Genomic DNA, 16,674 nt, shown 5'->3' with positions numbered 1-16,674 from the left:
CAGCCACACGGCAGGAAGTAGACCACAGCACAGCACCTTCCTCCCTCGTCTGCCGCTGTGGGCACCTAAAACACGAGGTCTGCCCTTCCCTCTGAGACCCTGCTGATCCCACACTAACACAGAGCATAACGCCTGGATCTTGTGACATTTTAACCTGTCCTGCTGTTTTCTGTGTTTGTTTGTGGTTGTTGCTGCTGTCTTTAACTGATCTTCACGGAGGGTCTGCAGGGCTGCAAAGCCCTCTGGGTCTTTGCACAGAGCAGGGAGGTGGCAAACAGGGAGGAGATGACACTTAGACTGTGCCTTCTGTTCTCAGAGCCTCCTTGGAGTATCCACAGGAAGGAGCTGGTGAGAAAAGTTGATGTGAAACTATTTTTACATGACAAGTGGGGACGTGTGAACCCCAGGGGTGTCTGTTTCTAAGGCGCCTGAGGCACGCTGGGCAGGGTGTCAAGACACACCTCCAGCTAAGAGATGAGAGATTATCAGCTCAGACTTGAGGGGACTGATCTACTATGTTCTCCAAATTCTTCAGAATTGCTGGCCTCACTCGCTGAATCTGACCTCAAATAGGTGCTTGGTGATGAGCGGGCATGTTCATACACACACTGGGGATCTGCTTAGGTGAGGTGTCACTGCTCCGGGTGTGGTCTGAGACCACCCATTGTGACTGCTAGAATCCACCCTAAGTCTTGTCCTATAACGGTGACTAGGAATCCTTACTTGAACTAGTCTCCTGTGGGATGTATGTTTACTTTTGACATGGACTTTTAGAAGACTTGCTCATCCTAAGATGATGGCCTCTGTTGGCTGTCCAGACTCATAAGAGTGAGGGCCACCCAAGCAGTACTTCTTCTGCGATGGAAGTCTGTGGAGGAGTCCCTTGCCCCAGAGCCTTCCTGGACACTAGATATCGTCACCAGGTGACCGAGTCCCTCAACCTTATATTGAGAATTTTATCACACTGCAGCATGACTTGGCTTGTATGCTGGTCCCCCGACTAGAGAGGCCAGACAAAAAGGTCCTTGAGAGAAGAGAATCTAGGCATTGCTAAGTTGTGATCCTCCAGTGTGTGCCTACTTGAGTACGTATCCTTAGAGCCCACATCCTAGATGAAACCTCGTCAAAACTTCAAATCCCTCCCTCTCTTTCTCGCTATTTTCAAAGGTAACACAGAAACCCAATGAAACCTTCCTTTATCTGACCGGAGCACCGAGCACCAAAACCGTCTTGTCATGGTGTTTCCACATGAACACCAGGATGTGGTAGTGGGACATAGGTTCCAAGGTGGCTGTCATTCCAACACAGTAGCTGTGTCCCTTTGTCCACATGGAGTTCTAAGGAGGTGGGGATCATGTAGAATATGCTGCATGTGTCAAGGAGCCAAGGCTACTCAGTGGTCCTTGAGAAGACTGATGAGCCTTCTATGACCTCCTCGGGGTCCTTGAAGACACTCCTTAGACACATGACTGTGCTGAGCATTGGACAGTCCTCAGAGTGGATCCTAGCAGTCACAATAGGTGGTCTCAGACCACACCTGGAGCAGCAACACTCCACGGAAGCAGATCCCCAGAGTGTGTATGAGCGTGTGCACCCAGCACCAAGCAGTCCTTTGAGGTCTGGCTCAGTGAGTGAGGCCAACGATTCTGCAGACTTTGGAGACCATTCAGCCCAACAAACCGAAGCTTTATGAGCCATGCAGAGCTAGAAGACAACTTGTGGGCTGTTGCACGTGGACAGGGGATGCCAACTCAAGGCCGGTTCTCTGTGAGTGTCCGTGAGTGTGCACCACGCGATGCCATTGCACACTTTGTGGTCGGCTCTCCATCTGTGCTCCAAACAGGACCCTCATCTGATGGCATCCACTTGATTCGCTCACCTCTGCCCTGATTGGGAAATTGCTGAGATTTACAGGATTTATAGGATATTAAAATTTTGTTTGCTGAAGCGAGAAAGTAAATACGATTCTCATTGTTTAGAATTCAGATTCTGTAAGCTCAAAGGAAAAGACTCCAGGGAAAGAAAAACAGAAAAGATGATATTAAACATGCCTTCCCCTGGGGCAGAGCAGGCTTATTCTTCAGCCTCTTAGGCATCTCCCCATAAAGGTCTTTGCTAATGAACATTATTAAGTCAACAACTCTTTCTAACACAAATGTATTCAGACCTGGGTTTGCTTCAAGATTAGCTGGGGGCTCATTTGTTTTACTCGTAGAAATTTCAGGCAAGATGCCTGCTCACAGAAAGAATATTTGCATGCATTACAAATACTGTTCCCCTAATGTCCCTTCTGATTGTCTCACCTGAACCAGAGAACGTAGTGGGTGAGCCAAGCTCCACTAGAATTTCAGCGCGTTCTGGGTGCCCTGGCCTTTGTTGAGGACACAGACTTCACAACTGCAAGTTGCCCCATTTTTGGCTTTCACAGAGTTCTGATATGGAGGCTCTACAGCGGTGGTCTTAACCTTCCTAATTCTGCGACCCTTTAATATACAGTTTCTTGTGTTGTGGTGCCCCCAACCATGAAATTATTTTCATTGCTACTTCATAGATGTAATTTGCTACTGTTGTGAATGGTAATGTAATTATCTATAATTATGACCATTTCCAATGGTCATAGGCGATCCCTGGGGAAGGATCCTTTACTTCTAAAAGGGATCACGACCCTCAGATTGAGAACTTCTGCTCTAGAACAAGTCAGTCATACTTACCCTGTGTATTCATGACTCCTAGGGTGCTCATGGGGACAAGGGACAGGTGGAATTCTAGGTGGAAGACAGTATTTGAAAGCATGTCGTGGTATACTCTGCCTCTTGAGTCCCTGCTGCATACTGGAGGGTTCGCATGAGTGTGGTTCCGAACTAGACTCTGATGCGAACCCAGCAGGCTTGCTAAGGGACTTGACCTCATCATTTTGCCTGCCAAGTCCCGGGCACATGGACCCAAGCAGGAGCCTTTCTCACTTCATTGGGCATACTTCATAAAGTGCCCCATCTTGTGCCAATCTCTGTACCATTGGGTTACCTGATCGTATGTAGTTGAGCTTCTGTCTCCCGAGCCTGCCAGGTGAACAGACATTGTTTCTAAAGGCAGACACCCAGGCGTTCCTCTGCCTTGATGAGAGCTGGCCTTCAAAGACAACTGCACGATCTTCAAATGGCCTTCTCCGCTGCAGACTGCCATCCCCTAGCCCTTGCTCTTTGTTATACCCACAGCTACAGTGTGGACCTCAGGCTTGTCAGCAGGGTGGGAGACCTTGGGACTCTGCCTGTGGTAGGTGAGGATGGAGCTGATACCGCAGGGGACAGGTGTGAGCAAGCCTTGCTGCTGCGTAGGGCCTGCGGTGCATTCATAGAGAATGTGGAGACAGTCCTTTGCTGTCTGATGCCTGGATTTGTTGGTGGTTGCTCTTTCCTTCACACACACACACACACACACACACACACACACACACACACACACAGGCTGCCTTCATAATGGAGGTCAAGGGCACTGACTTAGCTATTCCTGGTACTCACTCCAGCCTGAGAAATAAGATGAGCTCATGCAGACTTATTACTTATTGAGTACCCACTAATCACCCATTAAGCCTCATCTATAAGAACAGGTTGACAATCTCTCTCTCTCTCTCTCTCTCTCTCTCTCTCTCTCTCTGTCCCTCTCATTTCTAGTATTGGGGAACCTCACTGAGAGCCTTGCCCTCACTAAGTAATGTCTCTACTACTGAGCCACACTCCAGCTCTGTGAATCTCTTGTGTGTGTGTGTGTGTGCCTATATTAGGACAAGTACCCAGATTAGGGGTGTGTGCATACATATATGTGTGTGTGCCTGTGTGTGTGTACATGCAAGAAAAGGGGCAGTAATATGGCTCAGTGTGTAAAGACTCTCACCACTAAGGCTGACAACTTTAGTTCCATTGGCAGGACCCACATGGCGAGAGGAGAGAACACCCATGAACTGTCCTGTGACCTTCGCATGTGTGACTCCAAATCAAGCATACACACTCCAAATAAAGCACATAAAAAGAAAAGGTAAATTTAAAAAGATACGATGAAAAGTCTTGAGAGTGTGGAGTCTTTTGATGGTAGAATCATGACAAAATTCTTGCTGAAATTTAAAGGGGGATAATTCAATTACGGTAAACTTTGCCAGAAAAAGACCTTCTAGTTGAGTCAAAATTTTAATTGTTATAACCAAATCCACGAATGTATAATCTATGGCTTCTTGTCAACAGAGGGGCAAAGGAGGAATGTAGAAAATTTCCATTGTCTCAACAGTAGAAAGGAAACGGGGAGGGAGGAGTGGAGGAAAGAGAAGGGGTGTCAGTCAGAAGACACCAGAAGGCAGTTGTGTGGATAAATAAAGAAGGAGGAGATTGTGAGTCAGAAGGAAGATCATCAGGTTCATCCCCGAGGTTTAAAAATTTCTCTAGGGCATGTAGAGATGGCTCAGAAGTAAGAGCATGGACTTTTCTTCTAGAGCACCTATGTTTGGTTCCCAGCACCCACATGTGTCAACTTATAACAGTCTATCACTCCAACTCCAGGGTTCAGACCCTGCACACACAGTCACACAGACACACGCAAACAGAAATGAAAGTACCTAGTCACTGTTCTGTTGCTGCGAAGAGACACCATGACCAAGGCAACTATTATGAGAGGAAGTACTTGACTGGGGGCTTGCTTACAGTTTCAGGGTGTTAGCCCATGATCATCTCCATGTCGGGGAGCAGGATGACAGGCATAGCAGGCTTAGCACTGGAGGAGTAGCTGAGAGCTACACCCTGATCCACAGGCAAAAAGTGACTCTGGGCATGGCCTGGGTTTCTAAAACCTCAAAACTTACCCCAAGTGACATACTTCCTCTAACGAGGCCACACTTCCGAATTCTTTCAATTTTTTCAAATAGCGCCATTCCCTGACAACTAAATGCTCAAAAGGATGAGGCTATGAGGACCATTCTCCTTCAAACCATCACAGAAAGAAAAGATAAATCTTAAAATTATAACTAGTTGGCATCAGTAAGACACCCACAGAATAATATAACACTGCATAGAAAAGTTTACTTAAAACATAAGAAATAATATACTTTACAAATGAACAAAATTAGGATAACAACCTCGATGAGAGGCAAGGTAGGTTCTGTGTCAAACAACATCATGAGGGATAAATGCAGACATTGTGTTCTGCTAAAATAACAACCCAATAGAAAGAATTGTGTATCTGTGTGCCCTTGAGAAACTTTCTCAAAATATGCCAAGTTTACTGAGAGGATTTTTTTTCCCCAAGATAGAATTTAATTAAACATATCAGACTATATTCGAACTCAGGATCTTCCAACTTTGTCCTCCCCGAATGCAGAGATAAGAAGCTTTGGAAAGAATTTGACCCGTACATATTAGAAACTGATGTATCAAATACTTGAGGGGGAAGTTAATAGTTAACAAGACTTAAATGGATGGGATATAGGGACCAGGGCAACAGCTCAGCTGGTAAAATGTTTGCCATGTAAGCATGACCCAAGTTCAAGACTCAGAACCCACATAACTTTTGTATGGCTGGGTGTGGCCATACAGTTTTAACCCCAGTACCAGGGAGGCAGAGACAAGCACATCTCCGGGATTCAGTAGCCATCCAGCCTAGCCTATTCATCAAGGTGGATGGTACCTGAGGAGAAATAGCAGAGGATGACCTCTGATTTACACACACACACACACACACACACACATACACACACACATACACACACACACAAGAGCACGTATGTGTATAAGATCTCCCATTATCCCTAACATACAGAAGAAACATTGTTTTCGAGAAAAAAATAGACATGCATTAAACCACAAAAAAATCCAATGCATTTCAAAAAGTCCATAAAATATAAATCATATTAGCTAACCAACATGCAATTGAATGAAAACCAACCTGAACAATTCCAGGGTCAACAATACTTACCCCTCTCTGATGAGGAACAGTTTAAACCACATTTATTAATAACTCAGATTAACTAAAAATCCACAATAAAAATTACAGAGCATCTCAAATGAACAGCATGAAAATACTATGTTCCTTAATCTTGAAAGATGCAGAGAAATTAGTACTTGGGTTTTAAATTATACCCTTAATGCAATTATTAAAACAATTTTTAAGTAAGTGAGTTTGTTCAAGTCAGAAAGCGAAAAAGAAATCCCACTCAAGTCTAAAAAGAGACTTGAAAGGAGATATTAATAAAAACGAAAATAAAGGAAACAATAACGAAGCAACAAAACCAAAGAGCACTTCAGCAAAATGTTGATAAAATAGGGTAGGCCATTAAATCAGAAAAGGAACAGACACAAGATGAAGACTAAAAATGCTTGCCACCTAGAAACTGTGACACACCAAAGCATTGTTAGCACCAGAACCAAAAGCTTAATAGGAGTACAAACCTTCTAAAGAATAGAGTTAAAATGAGGGCTCGGGATACAGTTCACAACATCCCAAAATAAAGCAGATTAGAATCTTAAAGTAAAATTCAAGGGAGGAAAACCAACAATAAAATAGAAAGGCTCCAAAGGCCGTGTCTTATCCTCTCGGGGCAGCAACTGCAGTTGGCTCAAGGTTCAGGCATGAAGAACACTCGCTTCCCAAGGAGACATCTGCTGTGACAGAGCAGGAGCAATCTCATTGGTTCCATGCGTGAGAGAGAAGGGGCACTGAGCTGTCAGGGATGCTGGACGGGAGTAGGAGATCACCTGCTCTCCTGGTGACCCTTACCCTACCTGACCCCCAGAAGGGGAGCCCCGTTAGGAGACTAACAGCAGCTGCATACCCTGCCCTGAGGAAAGTCAGCTGCCCACTGCAGCTCTGTGCGCTTCAGACCCTCTGTGCTCTGACGACAGTCTGTTTGTCTCCTCTCAGGTAGACAACACAGGTTGATTAACAGAGTTAGGAATTCACACTGAAAACTGTCGCCACCAAGAGGCTTCTTCTTTCTTTTTCTTTTTTTATGTTTAAGTTTTTAAAAATCATTTTGAGTATATAAGATTAAAAACAACAAAAAATAATAAAATAATAATTCAAAATGTCACCAAAAGGCTTCTTCTAAAAATGATGATAGATTTCGATAAGCTATGGTACATTTTTCAATACTTAAAAAATCTCTGTATGCATGTATGTTTATATATATTTATGTATATAGTGTGTGTGTGTGTGTGTGTGTGTGTACATTTGCCAAGCCATGCATGTGGTCGTTGCAAGACTGTTATCAAGCCTGGGTCTTTGCTTTTCACTTTGCTTAAGACACAGTCATTTTGTTGTCTGTTACTGCCTTAAGTAAGCAGTCAAGAGGCTAAGAGCAGCTGAGAATGTCAACATCAGTCTGTACAATCAAAAGAATGAAGACTGGCAACAAGCAGGCTAAAGGAAACCACCATTATAGGTAGAGCCTTTACCCAGTGCCAATGTTAGGAGCCATAATCCAGTTAGAGAAGGAAAGGTGGGCTTCCAGGAGAAAGAAACTGAAATACTGTGATAAATACACGTGATAGCTTCCCATTACCTCCCACAGGGATCAACCCTCAGTTACAACTGGAAAGGAGAAGACCCACAAAGGGTAGGAAACTGTTGGCAGAGCATCCGGTGTACCAGTGATACTAGAGACCTTAACATCATGAAACCACCCTAGGGACTGGGTCTGAGTAACTACTCAGCCAGTTCTGTTCATGTTAGATCCCCTGGGGCCACAAACATGGCTAGGGCTGGTAGGACGACAACCCGCATTATATACGATTGGAAGTTTACACATTTTTCAGGGCTGGTTTCTTGGCTTAAAAGTGGATGTTATTGAGGGCAAGCCTAGCAAAGAACCTCCTGAAACTTCTTACTCTATATCCTGTGCACAAGCCAATCAACAGAGTCGGTAGCAACCACTGTTCAATTCTAAAAGGGTGGGTAGAGATTAGTGCTAGACTTTTAGGTCTTTAAAAGACTTAAAAGAGGCTCAGTGTTGATTCCCATCCAGAACTGCCCTGGAGAGTAACCAGGGATTAAAAAGATCTTGCCCAGTGGTGCTTGCTTAGCTGTGTGGTGTCCTTGCTGGGAGACATCACCTCAGTCTTGAGTCTATAGCTACAGATGTGTTAGGCACATTCTTCATCCTTTTCAGAAAAGTAGATGGGAGATACTACGTATTCACTTAGAACAGACAAGAGACCCCTTTGTAGGCTTGAAATGGATCTATGATCATTGCTTTGTCTTAATGCAACTTAAGACATATGGGCCTACAGGATATCTTCCAAAACATTCTGGTGGTCTGTGGTCAGTAAAACTTGTTAAAGGTTGTAGAATTTCACACTCACCCTCCCCTGCAGGAGTGGGCTTTTATCATCAATGATAAAAGAGGCTGGAGAGATAGCGCAGTGGTTAAGAACACTTGCTGGTCTTCCAGAGGACCCAAGTTCGGTTCCAGTACCCACACCAGGTGGCTCACAACCAGGCACCTGTAACTCCAGTTCCAGGGGTTCCGATGCCCTCCTGCACTCACATAGGCTTATATATGTAGACATAAATAAAACTGAAATAATTTTAAAAATTAGATCTCTAGACTGCAGAAAATTGTGGCAGATTGTTTGGACTTCTTTATTTGAGTATTAGCTGTTCCTACTCACTGGTCCTTTTTATATTTGATTATATTTCTTTGTTCCTCAGCTTATTGAAGCCCTTTAGTACATCTAATCCTCTATTATATCTTGAAAATTGCTTCCGTAGTCTATGCAGCATGGTTGTTTACTTCTTCTACATGAATCTTTCATCTCCTTTATAGCCGCTTTAAACTCATCTCCATTTTCATCATTCCCTTCAAACCACTGCCTCCCAGTGTCTCAAAAGGGCCTATGTTATCAAACATAGTGTGGAACTTTCCATCCTGATCTTGTTAATCCAGTTATTTGTAAATCACCTTCTTCTGAATCAGTTTTTGTTTGTTTGTTTATTTGTTTTAACTGTAAATCTGAGACAACACTATTGACTTGGCTTACACCCAATAGGAAGCCAGGTATCAACTGTGGCCACAGGTCCAGATCTGAACTTGGATGTCTCTGTCTCCACAAGCAAGAAAAAAATCTGGTCATCAGAAGCTAAGACTAGCCTGAGCTACAAAATGAGTTCAAGCCCAGTCAGGAATATATAGTGAGACTCTTGTCTTTAAAAAACTAAGAAGAAAGAGGAGAGAAGGAGAGGGAGAGGGAGAAGAGGAAGGAGAGGAGGAGACAGAGAAGGAGAATGAAGCAAGAAGCAGGATTAGGCACTGATTTGACCTGGTGTGTCCTGGGAGCAGGACAGATAACACACATATGCACAGTACAAGCCATGCAGCTTTCAAACATGAATAGCTACAATCATGAAAATCATAAACATTCCTTAAGAGCATACATGAAGCATATGCTTTGCTGACTGATGCACATTGAGACTGGTCTGTCTGACATGGAGGTAGTGCCCTGCATGGACCATTCTTAGCATCCCTAGTCCTGCATGGACCATTGTCAGCATCACTGGCACTTCATGGACCATTCTCAACATCACTGGCCCTGCATGAACCATTCTCAGCATCCCTGGTCGTGCATGGACCATTCTCAGCATCCCTAGTCCTGCATGGACCATTCTCAGTATCCCTGGTCCTGCATGGACCATTCTCAGTATCCCTGGTCCTGCATGGACCATTCTTCGCATCACTGGCATTTCATGGACCATTCTCAGTATCCCTGGATTGATTCTTTAGCAAAGTCAGCAGAGCCTCCCCATTTGCTGGCAGTTGGAGGTATAGACACACCTAAACACCCTGCCTCCTATCAAGGTGTCTCTGAAAGCCTTTTCTACTTCTACCTGACTCAGAAGGAACAGCACAGAGCTAAGTGAAATGTTCTGCCCCACAGGAGAAGGCTTTCCTGCCAAGCCTTTGCTGTAAACCAGAGCTGGGCACAGAATTTCAGTTAGAAAACATTTTGTGTTTGGACCTTTGAGGTGTTCCAACATTAAAAAGCCCAGTCTTGTCTCCTAGGTGTTGGGGTCCTTAGCTTCTGTGCACGCATCTGACATGTAGCTCAAACTGTCCTTCCACACAAAGATTTCCCATGTCACACACATCTGCTTATCCATAAAGGTTTCCATTTCTGATTTTTAACCCCAGTTTCCTGCCCTCATGGGAAAGACTTCCTGAGTAACAGGCATGAGCCATGTATCTTTATCTATGTCAGAAATACAGACATGTTTGTGTCTTCCTATAACATCAGAATGGACTGAATAGCAATAAGTTCAGAAGCTGCATTGATTTCACTGTCTGAAGTTTGCCAAGTACCCCTGAGTTCCCTTGACAGCTGGCTGTTAGTCAACACAGGATCTTTTCTCTCAATCCTAGCTACTAATATTAACTCCCACACCACACATTACATGCCAGAGAAATTGTGACCATTTGTAGATATATACAGAGGTCCCATAGTAATTGTTAAAGGGTTAAGGAGGCCCCAAAGAAGGCATCAAGACCTTATTAGAGGTAGAGACAGAAGGCTGATGGGTGCAAAGATCTTGGGGCTGCTGGGGTAGGGGATAGGTAACAGAGCCAGCAGGAGAACTGCTGGCCATTCTGATCCACAGGGTCACAGGCTTGAGTCTATGCTTAAGGTAAAGTCAAGCTACAGACTGTGGAAGCCACAGAGACAAAGGTCAGGACAAGGTCTTGATGAGAAAATGTCCTGACAGACAGATAGTAATTTGAGTAGATGTATCAGTGGTATGAATGGAGCCAAGCGGAAGCCACTGGGGCAGTCAGTGTTAGTTAGGGCCATCACAGTGTTAGGTGTCTTCCTCTGTATGGAATTCAGGTGAGAATGTTGCTCCCTTCTTGGTCTGTTCTGTTCTGTAAGTTCTTTTATCTCATCTTTTACTGGATGGAGAGTTTATCTATGTAAAATTTTATGTGTACGACTGTTTTGCCTGCATATACATGTGTGTGCGATGCTCTCTCAGAGGTCAGAAGAGGGTGCTGGATTCCCTGGGACTGGAGTTACACTGTTGTGAGTTCCTGTAAGTGTTCTGGGGGCTCAAACCTGGGTCCTCTGCAAGAGCAACAACAGACGGTGTTGTTTGCATGCCTAACAAGTGGAACAGAGCCATGCTGCCTGTATTTAAACCCAAAATGGAGTCAAATGACGCCTGTGAGGTTGAGCTTCTTCCGACCAGGCACATTCCAGAAAGCCACTGTTGAATACAATCAGGGTAGGGCACAGCCTGATCTAAACCCTATGAATGGGGGAGTTTGGAAACCACAGGTATGTGGCCAAGGGGCACAGCTCTTGCTTAGCTTTCTGCCCTGCGCCAGCACGGAGGGAGTGTGGTCCCAGCCATGAGCTACGGACAGAAGCCGCAGTGTAGGCAGATATTAAACCCACACCGGAAGGAGAGAAGTCAGGCTCAGAGTGGGAGGAAATTAAATCAGCGGAGTCAGTAATGAACCTGAGTGACCTTATCAGATCCCAGAGGAAATGAATAAAGAGATTAAAAAGATGAGAAAAATAAAATAATAACAGAAGCATGCGGCTGACCATGGACATCCGATCCATGAGCCAGAGTTGCTGGTGACAAAGATTACCTAGATATAATATGGAATACAAAAACAAAAGGCATTAAGAGAACCTGCCAAACCAGTGGCCTCATCTACCAGTGCAGAATGTCTCCAGAACAAAGAGGAGCTCCAGAAACAAGATGGGTAGTTTCTATATTTTCAGATGCAACAAAAAAATGCCTTTGAGCTAACCCTAAAGAAATGAATGACCTAAAATATCCCTGCGGCTAAGAAGCCATAGAGAACTACAGACAGAGCAAAGCCATAGAGTGCTGGAGAGGGAATCACAGGCCATGAAGATAGACAGCAAGCTCCCCGTCAATCAGTCTCTGGATATCGGGGAGAGGATGCGCACAGGCACTCACACAAGAATGCCTCCCAATGTCTTATTGCTGCAGTGTTTCTTCCAACATGAGGCTCAGAGCCTTGATCAAAGTCAGGTCTCTGGTCCTCACTACTGGGTAACCTGACTCCCATTCTGATGCTTCTGGGGTCTGATGCACCTGTTCCTTGGTTTAGGGCTATCCTTATGATGGGACACATATTGACACTGGTTGCATGGAACAGCAAAATCCTGCCTCTAACCAGGGAGCTCACTCACAGTCAAGGAAGTACAGCAGAAATAGAAGTTGCTACTTCCTGGATCACTTATTGATGCTTAGTTGGATGTATTTATACAGCCAAGAACCACCTTGCCCAGGGAATGGTGCCTCCCACAGTGGGCTGGAATCTCGGCATCAATTAACAATAATGACAATCCCCCTTCCCCTCAACTCCGGCCATGCCCACAGGCCTTTATGATCTAGGTAATCCTTCAACTGAGACTCTCAGGTGACTCTAGACTATCAAAATGACAGTTAAGGCAGCAGGGACACCAATGTTATCTTTTGGCCTGTGATCTGGAGTAGGAAAACGTCAGCCATGGATTCTACAGAACACTGGTTTCCACCCTTAGGCTGGAAGAATCTCAGTTCCTTTGGATCTGTCCATGATGCAAACCACGAATCTGGGGCACCTCCAATCCCTTCATCACCTAGTATGTGCCCAGGCTTGACCTGTATTTTGGTTTGGCGGTACCTGTTCATACCCTGTCTTCTAGAGTCTCCTTAATGGAAGCACTGTCAGCCCTGTTTGTCCAGTTCACAAACAGTGATCCTGTGTTGATTTTCATCTAATCTGAATGTTCCACTTGTAAGGTTTATTCTGGAGGTAGGAAATGAAATTCAGAATTCAACATAATTAAGCTATGGGACATTGATTTATCCACCACTGTAAACATGCTTCTGATTCTCATTCAGTACGTTAGCTCTTAATGAGTTTATCCTTAAATAGATTTTTATTGATGTCTTGACAGCAGCGAGGCCACAGTGCCCAGGGGCTTATCCATATTTAGCAAAACTGAGTTAGTTATCTATTTACAGTCAGGGCTGACTTGGGTGCTGTTTCCTGATGATGTTTAAGATGTTTTACAACATTGATGTATTTATTTGGGGGTATGTGTGCCTTGGGACGTGTGCTGAGGTCAGAGAGTAGCTGGCTGGAGTCAGTGTTCCCATCATGTGGGTTCCAGGGCTCGAACACAGTTCCTCAGGCTTGCCAGTAAGCACCTTTACCGCCCGAGCCGTCTTTGCCCACCCATTTTGTTGCTCTTATGGAAACAGTATGAAAAGGATTGACCCTGAGAGGACCCCTACGATGCCTGTGACATGTCGCGTCTAACACAATCAGCCAGGCTCAGAGTGAAACTCAGCCCCACACAGGGGCTCATTTTCAACAAGGACTTGCTGCTCATTTGTTTCCAAGCCAACATGGTGGCGAGGGGCACAGTTGCCTCCCAGAAAGACAAGGAGGAACTCGCCATTGTGCAGCACTTCACATGGCAACAGCCTGATATGTGCAGCTGAGGATAACGGACAGCGGAGGATGATGGGCCTCTCGCTCATTCTCTGGCTGTCAAAAGAGAGTTGGAGATTTGGGAAGCTGGTCTGTCTCTCTTGCGTCTGTCAAGTTGCCTTTTCAAAGTCTCTCTTTAGAGATTCCCTCTCCCCACTGGTGTCTGGATCCAGTCTGGGGCCAAGAGGATGAAGAAGGAGCCTTAGAGGAGTCATCTAACCACTCCCCCCTCCAGCTGTTCTGCATCCCAGTGGCCATCAGCTGTCAGGGATTCTTCCCTGCAATGCTGCTCACAGGTTTAGCCCAGCAGATGATGCATCAAGGCCAAGCACATGTGCTCGCTCTCTCTCTCTCTCTCTCTCTCTCTCTCTCTCTCTCTCTCTCTCTCTCTCTCTCTGTGTGTGTGTGTGTGTGTGTGTGTGTGTAGGGTGAGGGTATCTCCAAGCAGCAAGAGTACCTTACCCTTCCATGATCTGCACTGCTCTCTCCTCCCCCCCCCTGTGTGTGTGTGTGTGTGTGTGTGTTTGTGTGTGTAGGGTGAGGGTATCGCCAAGCAGCAAGAGCACCTTACCCTTCCATGATCTGTACATCTGCACTTCTCTCTCTCTCTCTCTCTCTCTCTCTCTCTCTCTCTCTCTCTCTCTCTCTCTGTGTGTGTGTGTGTGTGTGTGTGTGTGTGTGTGTTTGTGTGTAGGGTGAGGGTATCGCCAAGCAGCAAGAGCACCTTACCCTTCCATGATCTGTACATCTGCACTGCTCTCTCTCTCTCTCTCTCTCTCTGTGTGTGTATGTTTGTGTGTGTAGGGTATCTTCAAGCAACAAGAGCACCTTACCTTTCCATGATCTGCACTGGCTGGCTTGCGGTAGCCAGGCTCCCAAGAGCCTCCCTCACCTAAGTAAGCTCTGAAGGTGCCCACCCACCACATGAACCTTTAGGAGAGTTTGTGTTGGGCCACTTCCTGCTCCAGCTGACTATGTCCGTGCTTCCCCAACTAAGGAAATGACAAATGACATTGCCTGGCACCCACTATTCCTGAAGGAACCCAGTCACACTTCCTTTGACCCGGCATTAATACCTGCTTAACCAATGAGGTTCACCAATGGAGTTGGAGAGACAGGGCAAAGAACTTCTTCCCCAGTGGGTTTACAGCCTGAGGAGCCAACTTCCAAGATCTTTAAACTTTTACTAATGTTAGTTTTTAGTGTTTTTTTTCCTTTATGTTGCTGATGTTGCTTTGTAGGACCTGGTGATTCTGGTAACTATTGAAGAAAGACTATTTTGGCTCTATGTTCTCATGTAGTTGAGTTTTGGTGTCAATACGCTAGTTTGTTAGTTGCTTCTGGGTCGATTGTGTGTTTCTGTCTCCATCTCTTTCAAGTAGAAGCCTCCATCACTGTTGCAGACTTTCCTTCATTTCTAATGGGGTCATTCGGTGCTGCAGATCCTCCTGTAAGCAGCCTTTCCACGTGACACAGTTTTCATTTTTATTTATTTCCAACTCCTGTAATTTTCCCCCAACTTCTTCTCTCATTTCTGGATTATTTAGGAGCAATCTGGTTACCTTCCAGGAGCTGGAAGCTTCTAGGTTCCCATTTGATTCCATTTGGAATCTGTAGCAGGTTGACCGAGGTTTCTGTCTCACCCAGTCCCGCAGTCATTCAGTCCCAAAGAAACACACAGAGTCTACATTAATCATAAACTGGTTCGTCTATAACCTCAGGCTTCTTATTAACTAATTTCTACATATTAACCCATAATTCTTGTCTGTGTTAGCCACATGGTTCAGTACCTTTCATCAGTGAGGCATTCTCATTTTGCTTGCTCTGAGTCTGGGTAATGACTGCAGACTGACCTTTCCTCTTCCCAGAATTCTCCTGTTCTGGTCACCCCACCTATACTTCCTGCCTGGATACTGGCCAATCAGCATTTTATTAAAATACAAGTGACAGGGTACAGACCCTTGTCCTACAGCAGTAGCAGAACTAGGAAGGAAGCCCAGAGGATGCGTCATGTCTGTGTCTGTACCAGGCTGATGACCGGGATGGTGTCCTTGCCACCCACCATACCGTATCCTGATGAAAGTACGGGGTCTGTGGAGAGTAGCCAGCAGGCATGAACTCCTGCTGGGCTGTGCCTGCAGCTCTCAGGAGTTCTCCAAACACCGTGGAAGCACGCAGCAAGGTATTTTACCTCCTTGTTTGGCTGCCAAGGTAAACAAGAACTCGGGTCCTGTCTCTGCTTCACTGCTCTGCTTCTCCCATGCTTTCAGTAAAATAAAATTATCGTTTTTTGAAAACGATAGACAGTTTGGTGGCATTTGGTACTTTTACGGTATGTGTGATCTCGACGTCTACATGGTTCCAAATGTTTTCCTCAACCCCAAAGAACACTAAAGGAGTTATCCCTTACCCCTCCTAACAAGAGGCAGCTCCCTCTCCATGGGTTTGCCCGCTCTAGAAATTTCATGTATGCAAGTCACACCTTACACAACTGGTGACCTCCATATCTGATTATTACTCAGTGGGTTTGCTTGTCCCAAATCCTCACGGCTAAGAACACTGACCTTGCAGACAATGGCTGCAACAGTCTGTCTACTCTCCTGTATCAGGGGCTGGAGCTGAGCTCACCAAACCTCCCTTTGCAGCCTTCCTCGTTGCCTTCTCCGGAGTCACACACTGGCGTGTTTATTCCCAACAGCCTCTTAAGGGAGACTTAAGCTTTGTGGAGGCGCTGCTCTGGCGGTGAGAGCTGGTCCAGAGGTCATTGTCGCTCGTCTAGACTATTTCTGCATTTTTGTACGGTCGCAGTTCAAGGCAGTGGCTGATGTGCGCGTTCTCTTCCTGAAGGTGGATAAGCATATTTCATGGATTTCACGTAGATTCTAGTGTCAAGAGGATGTTTCTTTCCGTGTTGACTTTGCCTTATCTCATAATGAAACATATAGAGCTTGTCACAGGCCACTTATTTCCTCGACTGCCAAGAGACTAAATTTAGCTTTCGGTTGGATGAGCTGGGCGACTGTGTGCTTGGAGAATACTGATTTCTCCCTCGTTGCTCAAAGAGATGCCTGGCTTTCAAGTTTTAAACTTAGGTCTTTTTGATTGTTGTTTTTCTTAGAAGATCTATTTTCTTTTAAAGTGTGTGTGTGTGTTTGTGTGTGTGTGTGTGTGTAGGTATGTGCATA

Source organism: Arvicola amphibius, chromosome 8 (assembly GCF_903992535.2).
Source record: "Arvicola amphibius chromosome 8, mArvAmp1.2, whole genome shotgun sequence".
Classification (NCBI taxonomy): domain Eukaryota; kingdom Metazoa; phylum Chordata; class Mammalia; order Rodentia; family Cricetidae; genus Arvicola; species Arvicola amphibius.
Note: the sequence above shows the minus strand (reverse complement) of the source record.